Below are 22111 nucleotides of genomic sequence, written 5' to 3'. Positions count from 1 at the left end.
GGGATAGGGCATAGATTATTTAATAATTGGAGAATCATTCACAGTGTGGGAGGACGTGGCCTGCGGGGCCAGTGGGGCACTCTGAGCCCGGCCGCCTCTCCTCTCCACCCTGCGCGGGTGTGGCCCGTCGGGTGGCACGAGTCCCCCACACAGCACCCGCCACCTCCGTCCAGAGCCTTCTCACCCTCCCATCAGCGGCTCCCATCGGTCACCTCCCCCTTCCTCCCCTGCCCCCACCCCTCGGTGGCCACCATTCTGCTCCTGTCCCTGAACGACCTGCCCTGGGTAGGCACGTCAGAGGCCGTGCCTCTGTGACTGTGACCGCCATACTGCACCCAACAAGGCATCCCGCTGTTCGTCCACGTCACGGTGTGTCACAGTTGTCTCCATTAAGGCCGGGTGACATCACACGGCATGTAGATGTCACTTTTTGTTTATCCGCTCACCGGTCAGTGACACTGGGTCACGTCCCCCTTTCGGCCCTTGTGAATTAAGAAGCTGCAGGCATGGATGAGCAAGATGCGAAGTGTCCCTTCAAGTCCCTGCTTTGACTTCTGGGTGCAGGACCAGGGGCGGAGTGGGGGGCTCGTGGAGGTTTCCCCGCGCGCTCCTCCACGGCTCCGTTGTCAGGTTCACACATTTTTCAGTCGAGCAGGTAACGCGACTTTCCACAGAGCTGGCGTTGGTTTGGCTGCGTCCCTTCCCCAGCGGATGGCGTCCCCTCCACGAGCGGCGTCCAGTGGCCGTCTTTCTGTACTGAATGTCTGAGGAGGAGGCTCACTCTCGGCCCTGTCCAGAGTCGAGGCGTTGTCATAGGACAAGGCACAGCAGGAAAGGTACCCGAGGGAAATCCCAGGGGACCAGGAGGGGTTCAGGGAGGAGGTGGCCTTGGAGATGGCCCTTTGGTGAAGGGAGGAAATGCTAGCAGGTGGGGATTTGGGAAACATAATTCAGGCAGGGGTCACAGCGGGAGATCAGGGGCCCCGAGGGGAAGTAGAGAAAAGTCTGGAAAGGTTGGTTCAGTGTCACCTGGAGGGGTCTTGAATGTGAGGCTCAGTGGTTCCTTCAGGTGTGCAGGTCCTGGGGAGCTGTGACAGACCTTTCCATGGGGCGTGACCTGACGGTCGCAGAACCAGGGAGCAGGGTGGTCTCCCACGGGAAGCTGGCACTGTAATCGCAAAAACCACGTGGCTGTGGAAATCTAGTGGGGAATCCGAGGGACAAATGCAAATGGCTCGTTCCCGCTTTCCTCTGTGGACGCAGCGCCTGTGACCGGATGATCCGTTCCCTCCCAGCGGGTCGCCTTCCCACCCTTGCTGAACGCTTGCTGTCCCACGGGCGCTGGACACTCAGGCTTTAGGGAGCAAGTCTGATTCTCAGGACAGTTGCTTGTGACGTGGGGAGGCATTCCCACGCGCTGGTCCCTGTTCCTGGAACAAGCACACCCTCAGGGCGCTGAAGTCCCTCCGAGTGGGCGCAGTGTCTGCCCTCCCTCCCCTCCATGTCGTGGCCGTACCCTTGGGCACAGGGACCCTGTCGCTGACAGCCCTGGAGGTCTAGGACATCTGCTGTCAAAAACCAGTTCAGCAAGTGTCTGTCACGTTGTGAAGTTTTGAGGTCTGAGCCTCCACGACTCCTGACCTGGCCAAGTGGACCTGGGGGCCTCATCAGGGCCTCCTGGTGGCCTTGAGGAAGGGGACGGCCAAGCGTCCCTTTCCGCCCTTGAAGGACCCTCTTCTAGAGAGGCGTCTCCGAGCAGCCCGCTCAGGACTGTGTGGGGTGAAACAGGAACGGGGTCCTGCTGGTCCCGTACACCTCGCAGCCCAGTGAGCCTTTAATGGACGTTGGCCCGGCGTGTCCCCGGGAGAGCCCTGGGCCTCGCGGGCCAGGCTGCCTCTCACCATGGAACTCCACAGGGAGGGCGACCGCAGGCCCTGGTGCTTCCAGCTGGGCAGGTGTCAGGCCTCACCCACCTCCCAGCATCCCCGTCCTCGAGGGAGCCCTTCCTCTCCTACCTGTGATGACTCTGATGCTCCCTGCGAATGGCTGGGTGCCCTGGTGGGTGCTGGCCCCCGGGACGTGCTTGTTGAAGAGGACTGAGGTGGCGTGAGGAGCACTGTCACAGGGTCGCGACCTCCTGCGCTCTGGGGGCTTTAGGTTGAGGGGGCCCAGGAGACGGGCTGAAGGTTGTGATGGTCAGAAACGAGGTTTTTTGAGGGGTCATCCTGAAACCCCACAGGAAGGACACGGAAGGTGTATTTAAGGCCTTTCATTTCTAATCGCCCTCGGAAGTCCTTTGCCTGCCTAAGTCACCATGACCGTTTCAAGTTCACAGAGGGACCTGTTCACCTCAGTCAGCGTCACAGGCAGAGGGTCGCAGCTTTTGATGATCAGGGAGTAATTAAAGATTCTGTGAGGAAACCTGGTTTTATAATGAGCAGCTCAGAAAAGGATTTGAGTAAATGATGAATTAGTTAACCAGATTATGCAAATCGTAGGAATAAAAATTCCCTAACCAACCAATATATATTCAAATTAAATACATATTCAATAGAGAGAATATTTATTATTGCAGTGTGTATTAAAAAAGACTTTTCAAGTTGGGCATAGTTGGGTTTTTAATTTAAAAACAAGTTTGAGGCCTCACATAATAAATGTGTTTTGCATTTTTATGTTTAGTTTCCCAGGGAAGATTTCAAACGTGGATAAACTGTCATAATTTCAGGATCTACAGTTGAGATGTGTGATTTCTCTTAACAAGAACCTTTCAGGCGATTCTTGTTGAAAAGCTTAATTGTTTTTACCTTTTTCATTGAAGTTCATCTTTTTATCACACAGGGTTTCTTTTACTAGAAATGTCTATATCTAGTGACTGAAATTTGCCCTTCTTCCCTCCCTCCCCCCCCTTTCTTTCTTTCTTTCTACCTGTTGTCATTGTCCTTTCCTCTCGTCCCTACACCCTGGTTTTTTTTACCACGCCTGCAACAGTTTCATGTTAGCTTTTCTCCCTTTGAGCTGCTCTGCTGAAGATTTGGAATGGTGGTGGGATTAAAGCAATCTCCACTCCTTTGTATAATATTTGTAAAAGAAAATGAGCATGTTCTCCTTTTCTGCAAGGTTATTTTGCATTCATACAGGAACAATTACCATGCAAGACCTTTTAGAATGGATTCTATTCAGTGTGGTCCCTCAACCTGATCCTTAAGATGTGGCAAAAGTCTTTGGCTGTGCTTTCCAGAGGGACAGTCATTAGAAGCCAGCGCTTAGAGAAACTCCTACTTCAGCGTCTCTACCTCTCTGTGTGTTTGTCTTGCACCCTTTGCTGCCTTCCAGACTTATGGGTCACCTTCATTTGCTTCTCATAAGAAATTTTCAGTGCGCTGCCTTCCCAGCCTGCAGAGACGAGAGGCCTAATGACCTTTGGGGATCTATGACTCTCATTTCTATTCTTTTATTTTTTAAAATGTAAAAACAGTTACATGGGTAGATCTGGACTCCAGAATACCAAGTGCAAGTGCTGTAAATGGGCTAACTCTCTAGCTGCCTTCCTGGACCCACGTAGGCCCAACCCTCCCTAAGAGCAGACGCTGGGCTCAGAACTGGGCAGTACCTCGACTGAGGCATTGTGGGAACTCCCAGCCCTGCCCCAGCTACCACAGTACCTCTGACGCGTTCCTCCCACTTCTAAGAGCTTGTCACTGCTGACCTCTGAGAACCGGCCTATGGTCTCAGCACCAAGATGCAACCCTAGGGGTCTTTGACCAGGTGAAATGGACACTGGGGACATTGAGTTGGGCTTCAGAACATGCTTCTCGGTGCATATGGAGTTATAAAAATTCCTTAGGCCTTCATACTGTCGTTCTGCATCATGGCGGCCCAGACTTTCCAGGGTTGGTTTGGGAACCCTTTCACTCTGTGACAGTGGAGAATGATTTGGGGGTTCTAAGAATTCATCAGTACAGAAGTAAATGTTTGCAGTACAACCTGGTCATGATCTGCAGACTACCAAGATGAATCTCATGCTGATTATGAAGGCATTCTAGACCATTACTTTATTTTAGTATTTCTTTCCTTCCTGCACTGTAACAGTAAATCCAGTCTTTCAGTTAAAGGAGAAAAATGTCTTAAGATCCTAAAACCCCAGCAAGTTAAATTGTTTGCCTCAGACATCCAGATCCTATCTATGTATCCTTAGTCATTTATGAAGCAATTTTGCATTCATTTTAAAAAATTATTATACGAAGTGGAGTTTCCTGTGTTGTAGAGTCTTCATGTTTATAATTTGAGTACATACTGTTCCAGGGAGTAGATGCACCATAGCTTGGTTATAGATGTTTTGAGTTAGCATTAATGTAAATAAATGTAATAGCATTAATGTAAGAGTATTTTTGTGCTTAAAGCCTTTTGGTTCCCTGGAATGATTTCCCAAAGCTAAATTCTCATAAATGGCAAATTGCAGGGAGCCTATGGTATTTATGTTATTGGCACATAATTGATTTCTACCAACGTCATATCATGTTGCCAGCAATATTGGCCACATAACATTGACTGTTACTTGTTATATTTTTAAAAAATACTCTCTAAAAATTTTCTTTTGAGAAATTGAAAATGAGAAAAAGAAGAAACGAGGGGCATTAATTCACCTATGCAGGTAGTAAGAAAAGACTTGGCCCTGCTAATCTTAAACTGGCATTTTATCAAATAGAGTTTTTGAGACGCCTGTGTTCTTGCAGTCTTTACCTAAGCCACAAGTTGCACGTGTGTGCACCTACACGTGTGTATCAGGCTTGGCAACCTTTCATAAGCAAGAAGTCGAATGGCAGCCTTTGTCTTCAGATAGCTATGGTCGCTGAGTCCCAGAGAACCAGACTGCTCTGTGTTCATCTCTCTCAGAGAAGAACCGAGCTCCCGTGGAAGTGACCAGCCACCGTCTTCACTTGGGCCTGTCAGAGTAGGTGGGATCACAGACCATGAAGAGACGTCCTGTGCAGTGTTTGTTCCTGCTACGTTTCCTCTGGGCGCTCTCTGTATCGGTGATTTGTCATCGGAAATGTGATGTGCACGCCTCTCACGCCTTCACTGAACAGTTAATAAACTGGTATGTTACAAGAATGGAGCCTGTGTCTAGGATTTAGTTTAAGATGCTCTTGAATGGTTCAGAACTCTTTGGGCATGCTCTTGAAGTTGCAGTCTACGTTACTGTCACCAGCCCTCTGTCCTGTCTAATGCATGATCACTTCATGAACATTTCTTCCAAATGCCTTGCTGAAATCCAGCTATGTTGTGGCTAATGATCTCTGATCTCCCAGCCTGGAATTTGTCAAAGATGGGAAAGGAGGTGATTGTGACTTGATTTGCTTTTAATGAAGTCGTCTTAGTTTCAACTGACCACTGTTTCCCTTTCTAAGTCCTTTTATTTAAAATGATCTGTTTGGACAAGCCCCTAGCAGGATATTCTAATTTCTGCAACTACATAAAATTAATACATTCTTTAGTTATACTGCCTGCTAGATGGATTTTCTGTGGCCTTGTCATGCTGTATAAAGTACTCTTCGTGGAATTTTGTGTTATAGAAATTTTGCATGTTAAATTTAAAGACACTGTCATAGCTACCATATTGGTTCCTTCTGAATACTAATAGGCTTATTGCTCTTCCTATGACTTCTTTACCTTGTAATTAGCTACACTTGATTATTAGCATTGATTAAGATAATTATTAATCACAATTAAATATTTAATAAAAATAGAGTAGTGTTGGAATGGCAATAATTTTTTATTGTGGTCATAATAAATATAGAACTATAGGGGTTTTCATCTTTGAGACCATTCTTAAGACCCACTGTTGAAGTTTTGCTATGTGGGGCACATAAAATAAATCCCTGTCCTGGTCCCCAACACAACCATGGCTGAAGAACGACCCCAGGTCGAATCATTGGTTAAGGCTGGCAGTGAGGGGCCAAGAGTGGAAACTGCCCCTTCTCCCAGAGACGATTCACGGTGCTCTGGCTCAAGGGAGTCACCTTCAGCGTCACCACTGCTGACGCCAAGAGGGCTGGGACGGTGCAGAGACCGCGCCCGGGAGGGCAGCCCCCTTCCTGCCGTAAGGTACTGAAGCACGCACACACAACAACAGGACTGAGGCATTTCTGGAGGCAGTGCTGGGCCCTCCCAGGTATCCGAAGCTGGCAGCTCTGAATCCCGAGTCCAACACAGCTGGGCTGGATATATTTGCCAAATTTTCCGCCTACATCAAAAATTCGAACCCAGCACTCAGTGATAATTTGGAGAAGATTTTAGACAATTACTTGACATCCCCCCTCCCAGAAGAAGTGGATGAGACCAGGGCTGAAGATAAGGGCCTCTCTCAGAGGAAATTTCTGGATGGCAGTGAGCTCACCCTGGCCGACTGCAACCTGTTGCCAAAGCTCCACATGGTGCAGTGGAGTATAAGAAGTACAGGGATCCACCCCCGAGGCCTTCGGGCGTGCAGAGGGACTTGAGCGATGCCTCCACCTGTCCAGATGACCAGGAGGTGGGCTTGGCCTATGAACAAGTGGCCAAGGCCCTCAAATAGGCAATTTCTCGGGCTCCTCACCCCAGTCCATGTTCTTCACAGAGGCCCAAGGCAGTTTCCACTTTGCAACCCATGGACACACTCCAAAATGGCCAGTAGGCAGAGAATCCTGGGGCACTTGTGCAGGACTCGGGGAAGAGTGGAGTTGTGGGGGGAAAGACAGGGATTAAGGGTAAGATTTTTATTGTGGGGTGGAGTGGGTAGGACAACTTATTTCAGTAATAAAGAGTGAAAAAAGTAAAATAAAATAAATCCCTGATAGTCATTCCTGAGCTCTACACAGGTCCCCTTTGTTGGTTTCCACCCCAGAGCAGCTTGATTACAAATGAAATGCATGAGGTACGTGATAGACTCCACCTGTTGCTATAACAAAATAACTGGGGCTGAGTAATTTATAAAGAAAAGAAGTTTATTTTGGCCCATGGTGCTGAAGACCCAGGAACGCGCTACCAGCATCTGCTTGACTTGTGCTGTATCTAATGGTGGAGAAGCAGTAGGGGAAACGGGCACACATGGAAGGAGCACACGTGTGGAACAGAGAAAGCCAAGGAAGCTGCACTACTGCCTCATGACGGTGGAGCCTCCACGGTCTCATTACTTCTTGAAGGCTCCACCACCTCTCAAAACCATTGCCCTGGGGACCAGGCGCCAACACAGGAGTTTTGCAGACCGACCGTATTCACACTGTGACATTTGCAGTCGAAGCAGAGGTGGACAAGGGAAGCTGAGAATGTTGAGTCAAGGGTTGGAGAAGAGGGTGGCTGAGTCCTCTGTCCTTGGTTGAAGTGTATCAAGGTTTGATGGCATTGGAACCACAAACATTTCAGCTCACTCTTCAAAACAAGGACAAATCAAGACCTTTGATGGACGATAGGTGACCTGGTGCAGCAGAGCTGGAGCTCACATCTGTGGTTCTCTCCAGCCACCCCCAGGCCCAGCATCCTGGCAGCCTCTGCAGGGGGGCCGCCCGTGTCCCCCAACCTGACCCGGGTTTCACCTTTCCCTGCGGGCTCCCTGCCATTTGTCCTGGAGAGGCCCCACTGCTCCCGACTTCAGCTGGGTTTCCATTTCACACTGACTCTTAAGTTCTTCTCGAAAGAAGAGAAATAAAAATCACGCGTACTATGCTCTCTCTGTTTCGGCGTGTCTGTCCCCACGTGCTCGGCAGTGTGTGTGTAAATAAGGGCATGAGTAAAGAATCCATGTTCAGTTTTTTTAAACAACATTTTTAGATGTTGTCAGACCTTTATTTTATTCATTTATTTTTTTGTGGTGCTAAGAATCAAACCCAGTGCCCCACACGTGCCAGGGGAGCGCTATACCACTGAGCCACAGTGCCAGCCAGTGTTCAGTTTTTGAATGCCTTTATATATTTGTATAGCCCCTGGGATTTTTTTTCTTTTTTTTGGTATTATTTATTGTATGATTGCTGTTGTCTTTTCTGGTTATAATGGAGTGGATAGTTTCCCACTTGTTTCGTCTCAGAATTCTCAGTTTAAATCCTACCTGTTCACAGTAGGATGTATTCTTTTTGTGTGTACTTCTTTACTTAGGTAGGATTTTATGAAGAATTGTTTTTGGGAGGGATAACTTTCTATTAAAAATGTTCTTGTTTTGTTTGGGCCCAAGGAAAGTGAGTTTGAAATATAACTCTTTTTTTTTTTTTTTTTAATTGTTTGTCTGAAAATTTGGAAGTTTGGGAAAAAATTCTCAGAAGGACTTAGTTATATAGATGTTAGGGAGAGGAAAATTCCATAATTATTTTCTGATGTTTTTTCCTTTTGGCCTATTCATATTTTCTGTAACAGATTATAAAGTTCTTTCATTGGTTAAATTTTATTTTGTTGTCTATTTTCTTTGTAGTCAGAAAATGCTTTGGATGTTTGTGCTCATTCTTGCTTACATTGATGTAGAATGTTCCTTGAAGTGGGGCTTGTGTAGGATAACATTTGCTTACATTTCAATGTTAAAAATATCCTTAGTACCTTTATTCTTTTAAAAGAAAGTTCTTTCTCTAACCAGTGTCTTACTATAAAGTAGGGTATTTGAGCTTGCAGATGCCTGGTTGATTTTGCTTTCGACTTGTCTAACGTCAGGCTTTAGGATCTAAGAGCAGGCCACAGCTACACACAACTCGTGGAGAGATGAATATTTGTGTTCAGGTCACGTTGTTGTTTGAAAAGCTGGAGTATATATACCTGAAGAAAAGGACAGGTTCCTTTGGGCCTTCCCTTTTGTATGGATGTTGTGACTTCTGCCTGACTGTGCCGGTTGGGTGGGGGTTTCCATCTGGCGTGGCTTGTTGGGGCGCACTGGGGGACGCTGGTGCCTTCTAGATTTGGACTGTGGCCTGTCGCAGCCTGTGGGGGCCCCAGATGGAGAGGAACAGGAGCAACTCAGGCGAACCTGCTAGTGAAAGTCAGAACACAGCCTGGCTTTCAACCCGAGCTCCCAGGCCTTTCTGTGTCCCTTTGTGGCTCTTGCGTTTGTCTCTGATGCTCTCAGGAGACCCTCCTCCTCCAGGTACTCACCCCTGCAGATGCTGTGCTGAACTGCATTAAGGTATGCCGTCAGCGCCTAATGAATGGCACTTGCTACTGGGGTCAGTGCTTTGTGGGAAGCCGGAGCCATGGACTTTAAGCTGTGTTCTCAACAGCTACAGCAGTAGAAGCACCGTGCTCTGGTGTGTCCTTCCAGTCTGACTGGCCTTTTTAGCCCGAAGCAATCTGGAGCTTGTTCCTGGAGCCCATGTCTCTCTGCTCTTTTTGTTTCCTGTCGTGCGGCTGAGGATGAGGTTTGGTGTGTCTGTTTCGATCCAGCAGTGTGCTCTGTGGGAACTGAGAGTTGTGCTTTGGGAGGGGAAGGGTTACCTTGATGTCCCCCGGGCTTTATTTTTACTGTGTCCTCTGTGTCTCTGTGTGTCTCGGTATTTGTCTGAGCTGTGCAGTGTTGAACTACTCGAGGGCAGTGGGTTTGCCTGTGTGAGTGTCTTCAGTCTAACCCAGACCTCAGTGGGGGCTCTCAGGTGTGCTCAGAGCACCTCTCTGATCGCTCGAGGAGAGCTGGGCAGTGGGCACCTTGGAACCTCAGTGCTCACTGTGGCACTGACCTTTGTGTGTTTAGAGTGGGATAAATCCTTGCTAATGCAAGTGAAAACGATTTTAAGATATTTTCCAAACTCATACTATAGAACTCTAAACCGTACCCCATCTTCTTTATTTAGGCTGCTTAGTCACTCGGCAAACATTCTGATTATTTGATACCTTTTCCCCTTTGACATCCATCAGAGCTTACCTGGGCGATTAGCCCAGGAGCTTGATTGACACCTGTGTGCTAGGAGAGGCCAGAGGTTTGGGGAAGCTTTGTGATTGCATCTGAAACCATTGAATCATTAAGGTCCCTGGAGACTAGACAGGGCGACTTCAGAAATGGTCTCATGTGAAGGTGTGCTGGTGAAAGACAAGATCTTGGGCCTCCGCCTGTCTCCGCCTCATCTCTTGTCTGCTGCTTACTAGCTGCGGGGCCCTGGGCAAGTTGACTCTTCTGCCTCAGTTTCCTCATCTGCAAAAAGGGGTCAGTGATAGTGACCCCTCGTGGAGGTGGTGAGGGTAATGAGTTAGTATTTATGAAGCTCTTGGTACAGTGCTCGCCACGTGGGAAGTGCTACCTAAGTGTTGGTTAAGTTAAAACAATACTTTTGGTCTCCCCGTCCGCCACCCCCCCCCAACTCCATGAATGTCGAGCCTAAGATCCAGGCACATTTGTTGTTTTCATTCAAAATGTCAAAAATTAGGACCAGAACCAGGCTTCCCCAGCCAGGGGTGTTCTCTGTCCTGCGGAGGAGCAACTCCACTTCGGGGAACAACCGAATCGCACCGGCATCTTTTTTACAATAATACGCAGCAACAATGTCCTGTTCGTAATCATTAATTTTTTAACTGGACAGCATTGTTTGATTAAATACCTTATGCATGAACCAGGCTGACATTTACACTTCCTCATTATTTCACAAGGGGTTTGACTTTTTTTTTTTTTTATTACACGCTTTATTCCTTGACATTTCACTATTGTAACTAATCATTTATTCCAGGGGAAGGACACGATACCCTTTACACGTCTGTTGGATTTTATTGCATCATTTGGATTGTGATAATACTGCATAGTTTATTTCTCAAAAAATATTGAAACTGTCGGAGAATTTAACAGCCTATTCCTTAATGGCTTACTAGAAATTTCTTTCCTCTTTCCATCTTGAAAGGAAGGCCTTTCATTTATAATTCACTGGATTTGGTAAGCTTGAGGGAGTGTTTTCTTTTTTTCCTGAAAATTGTATAAAAATGATACTGTTACTCCAGAATAGATGTCAGTGGAATGTTACACAGGATGCAGAACACATTTAAATTTTGGCATTGATTCCTTAAGAATCATTTCCACAGCGTGTGAAACCTCAGCAGAGAAGCACAAAGGGCAGGTGGACTTTTTATTGAAAACTTCCTTATTAAATAATGAGGCCACTGGGAATATGCAGTCGTGATTTGGAAACAAACTCAACTTGACTTTGTAATTTATTAAAGAAAATACCTAGTGCTTTTGTTTTTTTAACATTCTAGACACATTTAGTTATTGAATCCTATTATTTTCTCATGAACTAAAGGAAGCAAGTTATCTCCTAGGGCCTCTGAGATAAGCCAAATGACTTGCCAGGTAAGATAAGTGAAATTACCTGCTAGGGACCAGATGTGGGTTTGGCTGTGTCAGAAACTGACAGTGTGAAGTCTGCCCACTCAGCCCCAGGACTTGGCCTGTCATCTGTCATTCCCAGCCTCAGGCTCATCCTGTTCCCTTGGAGGTAGTATCTACTCACTTCCATTTCTGCAGCTGAAAAGCATCTCAAAGTCACCAAGACCATGATGTCATTCAGCACAATGGTTAAATGAACTGCGGTATGTCCATACAAGGGAAAGTTATTCAGTCACATAAGGAAGTGAGCTATTAAGCCATAAAAACCACGCAGAGGAACCTCCAATGTATGTTGCTTAGATGAAAGAGGTCAGTTTGGAAAGGCCACGTACTATACGATGACAACTATGACCTTCTGGAGGATGCAAAATGAGAGACAGTAGAGATGGTTGTCAGGGGCAGGGTGGGGAGGGGAAGGGGCAAATAAATGGAGAATAGATTCCGGGGCAGGGAAATGATGCTGGGTGGCACAGTAATGCTGATATGTGACACTATACTGTTGTCAAAACCCATGGGATTGCAGCACGGAGTGATTGCTAATGTAAATGATAGACTTCGGTTAATAATCATGAATCAGCTTTGGTCCATCAACTGTATTTAACAGCTGGACCACACTCATGCAAGATGTTCATTCAGGAAACTACAGGGAGCAAGAGGGTATATGGGAACTCTCGGTACCATCTGTTCTGTTTCCCTAAAACATAAAACTACAATCTATTAATTATAGACCAATTGATTTCTTATCCATATTACTGATAATCAGTCTCCTGCTGCCTCTATTTCTCAATGACAGCTTTTGTCTTTGTGCCAGTGACCACTTAGTCCCCCCAGACCTGATGGACTTTTCTTAATCTTCATTCTTGTTGCTCAGATGGCATTTAGCATCATGGCTTAGCCTCTGGGCTTGGTTCTCTCTTTCTCTCTCTCTCTCTTTTTTTTTTTTTTTTGTACCAGGGATTGAATCCAGGGATGCTCAGCACATTCCTAGGCCTTTTTATGTTTTATTTTGAGACATGGTCTCACTAAGTGGCTGAAGCTGGCCTCAAATGTGTGATCTCCTGCCTCAGTCTCCCAAGTCACTGGGATAACAGACTCCACCAAGCCCAGCTTTGGTCTTGGTCCTCTTGCCTTAATGTTCCCCATTGGGACTTTTAAAAATGTTTACTTATTTATTTATTGTGGTGCTGGGGATTGAACCCAGGGCCTTGTGCATGGGAGACAAGCACTCTACCAACTGAGCTATATCCCCAGCCCCCCCATTAGGATTTTATAATGGATTTTAAGGCTCATTTTTTTTCATAAAAATGGGATTCATGCCACCAGGAGAGGCGGTCATGCTGCTCCCTAAACGTCCTCCAGCTCTGAGGATGTGGATTCCTCCTTGTGTTGGCTTCCCCTTCTCTCCTGTGAATATTGGCAACCACTTTAGGCTCTTGTCTTGGTTCCTTCTTCTTGTGTCCCTTTCAGCCTCTCCCTCTAAGATGCCACCCACTGTCCCATGGTCCCCTTTGGAACAAACTGCTAACACTAGAGACACCATCTCTAGTATCTCTTTCTGGGACCTCCGACTTCTTTGCTCGGCTAGCCAGTGTTGAACTTTGGAGAAAGTGCTGGAGAGGTGGCAGCAGCGGGTGAGGGGTGGTGGCTGCTGAGGAAGTGGCAGCAGGGACCTGTGGAATCTTCCTGGAATCGAGTCGGGTGCCCACCGTGAGCTTCGTCAGTCCCAGGTGTGTCATCTGGGCCTCCTTGTTCTCTCCTTTGCCTCTAAGTTCTGGACATTCACACGATTCCACCTCCGTTCCCCACCGAAGATGCCTGACATCACACTCTTCCCCGCATAAGCCTCTTTCCCTCCATCCTCGCGTCACCACCTTCCTTTCTGTGCCACATGTATTCTAGATGTTTCCTAATTGGCCCAGGTCCTGATCTCGCCAGTCTACACTGTCAAGTTTTTGCCTTAAAGCACATGGTTTCTTTCACTTGCCTTAAAGAGGTCAGCACCCGTTCCCGTCCACCAGGTGACCTCCTCCTTGGCTCGGTACCCAGGCAGGCTGAACTTTGCCCTCACTTGCCTTTTCCTTTCCTGCTCCCCGTTTGCCCACCTGTTTTCTGGTTCCACCATTGGCACCGCTCCTGGTACGTGGCACCAGCTTAGCAAACACCACCAAACGTACCAGCGGGCGTGTTACCTGCCATCACTGGTATTTAAAAACGCTTACGTTTTCTCACGGACCAGTTCATGTCTTGGTTCCTCGGGGAGGTGGCTTCCTGTTTCTCTGAGGCTTTACAGTTCACCTGTTGTCAGAAGCAAACGCAATGCCATCAGCAGCTCTCTTGAGTACAGAGCAATATGGTGCCACATCACTGCTTCCTGTCCCACGAAGGGCAAAGAAACATAAAATACCCTCACAAACGTTTATTCATGGTGGCGATGGTGATTATTTTGACACTCAAATGATGATGTGCTTTAAGTATTCCGCTTGTTATTTTTATAGATGTTGAGCAAGCAGATCTAGTGAGACCCTGCACCTCTCCGTGGGCAGGCAGGCAAGGGTTAGCGCTTTCTCTAAATATTTGCAGACTGACCACTGTCAAGTAGAGAGAGAGAGACTTGCTTTAGTGAGTGAAAGAAAATGCATTGTGTTGAGTGGTGTGAGTTTGGCTCAGCCTAAGAATGTGCCCTGTGTGGATCACAGGGCGTCGTTAGTGGGGTCAGAGGGGCTGAGAGGGGGCAGGTCTCCAGAAGGCCCCCTGCTCCTAAGTTCGGTACCCTTGCCTTCTACTTAGAGGTGGAGTGTGACTGAGCTCAAGCTGGAAGTCTGTGCTCTCAGGATCATCAAGAAATTGGTATCGTCAAAATCTGAATTATTGGGTTTCTTCCCCCCTGGTTTCCTGATTTTTCATTGGCGTAGGAGAACTTTCTCTTCCCAGTTCCTTTCACTTCTGGCTCCATCCCACATTTTTGTCTCTGCCTATCTGTTTAATGGAGGAAATGTGCTCTGCCAAATCAGAGTACAGAGGTATTACCTTTGTTTTGAGAAGGTTAGATTAAAACTTAAAAATGGTTTGGCAAAGAATTTTTTTTGCGGAGGGGGGACAAGAGATACTGCAAAAAAGAAAAAGCTCACTGCATTTGGTGTGTGCGTGCAGCATGGCAGGGACAAAGATATGTTTGTGGGGAAGTCATCCAACCAAGAAGAGCTAGGTTTGTGGCAATTCGAAGTTCACACTCTTATCTGGGCTCTTCCTTGCGGGGACCCTCAGCAGCAGAGCAGTGGTCCCTGGGTGAGCCTGCATCAGAAACCCTGGAACACTTGTTAAAACCCAGGAGCCCAGGCACTTCCAAGTCAGTGGGGTCTGGGTTGAGGTTAAGAGCTTGGCTGTCTAGCAGACCCTAAGTCCTGCTTCTGCTGACTTGCTGGCACCTCGAGGAAGCTTTGCAGTAGATGACAGGTGAGAAAATGATCCCAGAATGCACCACTGGACTGCTGAGTCCAGGATCACTGACTGGGAGCCCAGGGCCAGCACTTGCAAGAGGCTCATGTGGCACTCCAGGGAACTAGACCGTCTCTGGCCCTTGGGACTGTCATCTGGAAGGCAAGGCGGGAAGAGGAGAAAGGCCTGGGGAATGTGAAATATAAGCTGAATGCAAGCCCAGCCCCAGGGAGGATGGAGTGAGGGCTTCTCCCTGAAAGACCAGGTCAGGAGAGGCTTCTGGGGGTGGCTCTGGAGCCAGGGAGGGAAGAGAGCGCTGCAGGAGGAAGCAGCAGAGGATTTTAATACGGTACCAGGACCTGAAGCCTGCGGGTGGAGCTGGAGGGGGTCATCTTGCAGATGGGTGAGACCCTGACCAGGAATTGGCACATTTATTTGGTACTGATTAGACTCAGGTTTTGAGTTGATGGGGTTATGGTTAAATTGGCATTTCTGAATTAACATGTATAAAAAGGATAAAAATGAAGAAATGTCCCTTCTGTTCTGAATTTTCCTTGAACTACCTTCTGGAGATCTGTTGGGAGTATTTAAGAGAGCTTATTTAATTCACAAAAAAAATTATTAAAAAAATTTTTTTTTATTACGGAGGAAAAAACTGTGACAAAGTAGTCTTGATTTAGTTTTGCAGTTACTTCTCTTTCTGACTTTGCTGGTGAAATCAGGGCTCCCTCCCTGCAGACAGTGACCTGGCCCTTTTTCCCAGATGATCAAACAGGCCGAGCTGGTCCTCCCCGCATGGATTCTGGGTGATGTGCAGCAGTGATCTCTGGTTGCTTCTCTTGCTCACAGACTTTTTGGAAGCAGGCAATTTATCCACACAGATAGCTGTGTTTGAACTTTCTTGGCACCCTTATCTGAGTCCCAGGAGAAGCCCAGCCCAGCTGCTTGTGTTCCTGAGGAGCTGCTGGCCGCCAGCCTTTCTGGTTTATCTACACCCACCCTCTCCTGGGGCCAGCTCTGGCCCTGGCGCCCCAGGGGACAGGAGCTTAAGGTGGCTTTGTCCCACAGCAGTTTCCGGCTCCTAAGAGCAGAGTAGATGAGCAGAGCTGTTGGGAATCTAGCCCTTTGCATCTGACTTATTTGACTTTTGTCCCCACAGAACAACAAATATACATCCCTTGTCGACAGCCCCGCCCTTTATTTAGCTTCCTGCCAATCTTAATAAATCTCTCTCTCTCTCTCTCTCTCTCTCTCTGGCTTTTCCTATGAATAACAACTTTCTATGAATTTTTCTTAACCTGAATTTTTAAGTAGCTTTCATTTAAAACAGGAAGGGAAAAAAAAATTTGCACAAAGTTCCTCTTTGTCAACCTGTCTTGATTGACAGTCATCCCCTTCTTCACAGTGATTTGATTTCATTAGATTCATGCTCTAAATGGGGCTGGAGTAGTCAGCAGCTTTATGTGCTTTTAGCAGATGAAAGAAAAAAATGTGTAATTAGTTTTTAGTAGGTAGTAAGTGTGTATGGTACAAAATTTAAAAGGCGTACAGTGAAAAAGAAGACGAGCTTCTTTGGGCTTGTCCTTCAACAGGCTTGTTGCCACAATGGAGCCAGCTCGCTGACCACTGGCCTCTCCATCCTTGCAGGGAGGTTCTAGTCCACAGGGCAGAGCTTCGCTGAGGTATAATTTACATATCGTGACTGGCCGCCTTTCAGTGTACAATGTAATGATCTTTTTCAGTGGTTTAGGATTGTGTGACTTAACAGAATCTAGTATCTGAACGTTTCTGCTAGCCCCCAAAGATCCAGCCCCTGTGCCTTTTACTGTCATCCCCTGCTCCCATGTCAGCCCCGGGCAAGCGGTCTGGATATTTACCCTCTGGAAAAAGTCTTTTCTTAATATGCAATATGAACTAGTTATTGGCAGGACCCTCATGTGGGTCTGCAGACAGGGTGATGTCCGTGCTAATAGACATTTCTGTGACCAAAGGTTGTGTGTTTGTGCTTCGATGTATAATTTTTCCCACTTTTAGTGTTTTACATAAAAATAGGATCTAACACCCTGTAGTCTTTTGTACAGATGGTTAATAAGCCCATGAAAACATGTCTGAGTGACTTCGTTCACTCAGCAAAATGTTTTTTGAGATTTATCCATGTTGTTTTACGTATCGGCACTTGGGTTGTCGTGATGCTGAATAATAACCCCTTGTATGGCTGTATCACATTTGTTTCTGTATTCACCAGTCCATGAACTTTGGGGTATTTCCACTTGTCTGTATTTTTTGGCTATGAGCATTTATATATGGGTCTTTGGACATATGTTTTCATTTGTCTTGGGGACATTTTGAGGAGTGAAATTGTTGGGTTATTAGGGGAAGAGTTTGGGTTCTGTGCTAAATTTATAACATTTTATAACTTCCAAAACATTCTCCAAACTATTTGTACCATTTAAGTTCCCACCAGCAATGTATGAGTTCTAGTTTTTTCCAATCCTTGACAACACTTGTTATTGTCAGTCTTTTTTACTGTATCCATTATAGTGGATGTGAAATATATCTCTCCATGAGTGCAATTTGCATTTCCTAATGACCAATGATGTTACATGTTTTCATGGGCTTATTAACCATCCGTACATCTCTGGAGACATAAATTCTTTCTTTCACCAGTTTTAAAACATGAAGTAGCAGGAAACTTACAGGGTTTCTTCTCATTTCTACTCCTTTCCCTGCTGTGTTTTTAGGTGTGTTTTATGTTATATTTTCAGGAGTTATAATATTTTATAGCCATTATAATGATTTTAGTCTTCCTCTTATGAGAGAAATAAATTTAAAGTTTAATAATAATATTTTCATTGTTTCATTACTTACCTCTTGTTTTGCTGAATTTTACCCTTTAGTTTCTCTAAGAAGGGCTTTGGCAACATTCTTCTGAATTCTCGCCTATTTAAACATTTGGCTATTTATGTTTGAGTGAATGTATGGCTGGTTTTAGAGTTTTGGTTCATTATTTCTTTGAGGGTATTTTTGACAGCTGGGCTTTGTGTGCGCTGTGGGGGAAGCTGAACTTTCGTCCCCTCCAATTTTATTTGAGCCTTTCATCTAGATTCCTGAATAATTCCTTCCTAATATTTAAAAACCTGTGCTGACCTGGGAAATGTCCTGGTGGTGAGCATTTTCTGGTAGTTACTCCTGGGATGGAATATGTTCATGTAGTATGGAAAACTTCATCTCTCATTTCTAGAATGATTTCCTGAATTATGCTCTAAGGTGATTTTTTGTTTGTTTGTTCTTTTTGTGTTCCTCTTTTTGTTCCATTCCTTTCTTTCCCTTTAGGGGATTGTCAGATGTGGGCATTTTAGATCACTTTATCTATCTTTTTCTTTTTTTTTTTTAATTTTCATTCTGGTGCTGGGGATTGAACCCAGGGCCTTGAGCTTGTGAGGCAAGCACTCTACCAACTGAGCTATATCCCCAGTCCTTTATCTATCTTTCATTCTACCTTTTTCTGTTTTCAACCTATACTTGCTTTACCCAGCCCTCATTGTTTCACCAGCACATATTTCCTTTGACCTACTTCCAATTTGGCCTTCATTTTGGTGACACAGGATGAATAACTTTATGTGGAACCCCTGGGACCATGAGTATTTCAGATCTGGATTTTCCTGAATGTTGGACAATTGTGTATATGTAATGAGACATCTTGGAGATGACCCCAAGTCTACACATGAAGAGCTTTTATGTTTTATCCACACCTTACACACAGCCTGAAGGGAACTTTTTGCAATATTCTTAGGGCGCCAGTGTTTTGACTACCATTTGTTGTGTGAGGTCAGGTGTGGAATTTTCCACTTGGGACATCATGTTGGCACCCTCAAAGTTCTGGATTTGGGAGCATTTCAGACTTTGGATTTTCAGATAGGAATGCTCAACCTATATTTTTCTGTTTTTGTTGTTTGTTTTGTTTTTGCTTCTGGGATCGGCCCTCCTGCTTTACTTCTGCTTCCAGAACCACCTTCCCGAAGTCTCCCCAGAGCTTCCATGTAAATCCATTTATGTTTTGTTTATGGAATCTGTCATTTTGTTAAATTTTGTGAATTATGACAATATGGGCAAAATCTTAATCTGTTGCATGTGGCACTTCTGTCATGGATGTTCATCTGTCATTTATTTTTTCTTTCTTCTTGCAGCATCCTGTAAAGGTCCATTTTTTACTAGAGGAGTTCTTTATCAACCAGCTATTTGCAGGAGCCTCCCTTGGGCCAGCAGAGAGGGCCCTGTCCCATCCTCATGGACCCTTGTGACTTGGCTGTGTGTGTGTGTGTGTGTGTGTGTGAGCATCTTGGGTTTCTCTTGCTGCTGAGACTTGGGCAGTGAACACCCATCTTCCTAACACACTGTCTTCCTCCGTTCGCCTCAGCCCTAGGCTGCTTCCTCCAAATGTGCCTTGCCTGTGGGCTTCTCGTTCCATACCGCCTGTGCCCAGGGAAGCTGCTACTGCTGATCTGCACATCTGTCCCTGTCATTCCAAGAAAGTCACTGCTGGTTGCTGCCGAGAGTGTTCTACTTATTTTGGGGACCGAGGCTCTGCCGTTTTTGTCAGAGAGCTGCCGCCCCTCTGAGCATTTCCCTTCTCTCTCTGTCTGACCTTCACTGCAGTTGGGCAGCTCTTTCTCACAGTTTGTGGTCTGGGGCTACAGATGTCTTCTGTCTCCTGGGGGGAGGAGTCTGCATTTTTCTGTGTGTGCTCCTTATTGCTTTGGGCGAATTCCAAGAGGAAGTCTTTAAACCAGGATATTATGGCAAGACAACTCTAGTTTTTCATCTTTCCTCTGCCAGTTAAAAAGCTTACTACTTTTTGTTAACTTGAAGTAACTTTCAAATCGATCCAAAGAACAAAGTAGTTTCGCAAAGAGCTTTTTACTTTTAGGTTTGGAACGATCACATTAGTAATAATGGAGCCTTCCTTGTGACTATTCCTCCTGGAGTCCAGAGGTCAGAGAAAGCTGATGGAGGTAAAGCCAGAACAGGGCAGGGGTTAATATTATACTCAGGAGGCCTTTAGGTTGGTTAGACTTGTTTACCTGGAGGATGACCTTGTATTACGGGCTTACCAGTTTTGGTGTCAAACGTCGATTGTGGTTGCTGCTTTATGGCTTGGAGTGTTCCTGCAACGTTCCCTTGACATTCTTAGGATGCTGGGCTCAGAACTCATGACTGGGTTTATGTTTGAATTAAACAGAACTTTCCATGCACAGTGACCATTGGAGACAAGTATGGAAACAGAAAATGTGGCATACTTTGTGAAAATGTCAGTACCCAGAAGTAGAAATGATACAGGCCTGGGGTCATTTGAGGATTACAGAAAAAGGAAGTGAAGGTATCACGTCTCCATTAATCATTAACTCAGTGAGATTTTTAAATGCTGAGGTACTAAAAATTTGTACATGTGTCTGAGGGTCTCGGGCAAAAGGGAAAGAAAACATTCTGTTCATGGGATGCGGGGCCTCGCTCTTTGCTCAGGTAGGTCAGAAGATGCCTTTGTAGGGAAGGGCTATGGGGGCACCTTTTGGGGGGGTGACATGGGACTTTGGGTCCCTTCCTCCTGTCATCAGCTCCGTGGCTGGGCACTGAAGCCCAGCCGGACCCACTGCTCCTTGACTCTGAGCTGTAGCAAGCAGTGGCAAAGGCCAGCATGGGAGGCCATGAGAGGAAGGGAAAGATCAGCCCCAAAGTAGGAGGCACAGGGAGGCTCACTGGACTCATGGCGGTAGTCTTCTCTGGAGGTCGCATTTATTTTTAATCATGAGACAACAAAGAGGAGACATATGTAAGAAATTTTGCCTGGTTTATGGCAGTTCTGAGCACAGCAGATGATGACTACATCAACCCCAGGGTGGGTTCACTGAATAAATGTGGGTGCTGTGTCGTCTACTCTGGGGTCAGGCCCTGGGCTGCAGTTAGAGACGAGTATGTTAGGTCCAGTCTCATCTTGCAGGACTGCTAGGTGAGTCACCCAAAGGCCAGGCCGGCTACAAGGCGGTGCTTAGTGCTTATTTGGGGCAGGAATGAGGAAGGCAGCAGAACAGGGAGGAGTGTCTGAGGAAGAGCCAACAGCAGTCTCTCCGGGCTTTGGTGGGGTGCAGGGTGTGGGGTAGCGGCAGGTGGCTTTCTAGCTGGCACTCAGGCCCTCCTGACCCACAGAGGGGCACATCCTTTTAGGTCAGGGCCATTTGGTTCCTGGCCCAGGTTCTTGAGGGGGCTCCATGACTGGTGCCCTGCTGCTATGGGGCTGGCCTCAGACCCCTGGGGTGACGCCAGAGGATTCATCACGAGGAGGCTGGGCGCCTCCATAAGCAAGTTACTGGGAAATTTCTGGGAACCTGATTCCCAGGAGGAGGATGAGAACGTCAGGCAGGAAAACCCTGCGAAATGGGAGTGCAGGCCGGCTGTCTGCTCCTGGGGAGCCCAACTGAAGGGCCACCTGTGTTAAGGGTGCAGGTCACGGGGCATGGCACTGTGCCTCGCGCCCACTTACCCGGCTGCTGGCTTTGTCACGAGGCGCCCCTTGTCCCTTTCCTGTCACCCTTTCCCATCTTCTTGTTCTCCATCGTCCCTGGTGCGGCCGTGGTTTCTCTGCTCCGCGGGTCCACTTTGCGTGCTCGGTTCACCTCATGGCCTTCGCTCACCCGGCGAGGTGGACTCGGCCCAGCCCGTGTCCAGCGCCACCCCCTGGCAGCCTGGGTGCATCCTTTACAACCGCAGTCAGGGTCCCCAGTCGGACTCACACCTGCCCTGCCGGGCACCTTTCCGATCCTGATCCTCGCGCACTCTCGCCTCCCCTAGCAGCTACCGTTTACGGCGCTCGGTCGGTTTCTCCCACAAGGCGGTTCCCACAAAGTTCTCAGATCTGCTCCTTGTTTCCGTCCCCCTGTCCACGCTGTCACCTCAAGCCCGTTGTGGGCTTCGCTTGGGGATGGGCTGCCGCCCGCCACCTCCTCCCGTGCGGGTGTCTCCAGGTCCGCCTTCCTCCGCTGCTGCTTCTGCCACCTGTTCTCTGGCCCAGCGCTGGCGCTCGCGGTCCTGGGGGCTGCGCTCCGCCTGTCACCACTGCGTCTTTCCTTCTGCCCAGGGGCCGTCGTCCTTCTGCCCTGACACCTCCTCCACGGTCCCTCCCACCCAAAGCCCTTGCCCCTGCGTATCTCCCGCCTCTTTCCAAGTATTGCCCCACGTCCGAGACCGCGCTGTGCCCGCGCCTCCTCTCGCGGTGGGAGCCGCCCCACCCCGAAACCGCGCATCCAGCCGGAAGCCTCCTGCCTTCGCGTCCTTTCCACGCCTCATCTGCCGCCGCGGACCCACGCACAG

The 22111-nt window shown here is 47.3% G+C and overlaps 1 protein-coding gene and 1 pseudogene across 3 annotated transcripts in view; both read left to right on the top strand.

The window, feature by feature from the left end:
* Positions 1-22111, top strand: part of Farp1 (FERM, ARH/RhoGEF and pleckstrin domain protein 1) — a 266176-nt gene that overhangs the window by 32864 nt on the left and 211201 nt on the right. The gene's annotated exons all lie outside the window — the stretch shown is intronic.
* On the top strand, positions 5903-6574 carry LOC124985025 (chloride intracellular channel protein 1-like; annotated as a pseudogene).

Source organism: Sciurus carolinensis, chromosome 5 (assembly GCF_902686445.1).
Source record: "Sciurus carolinensis chromosome 5, mSciCar1.2, whole genome shotgun sequence".
In the NCBI taxonomy this organism is placed as follows: domain Eukaryota; kingdom Metazoa; phylum Chordata; class Mammalia; order Rodentia; family Sciuridae; genus Sciurus; species Sciurus carolinensis.
This window is presented reverse-complemented; position numbering and strand designations above follow the sequence as displayed.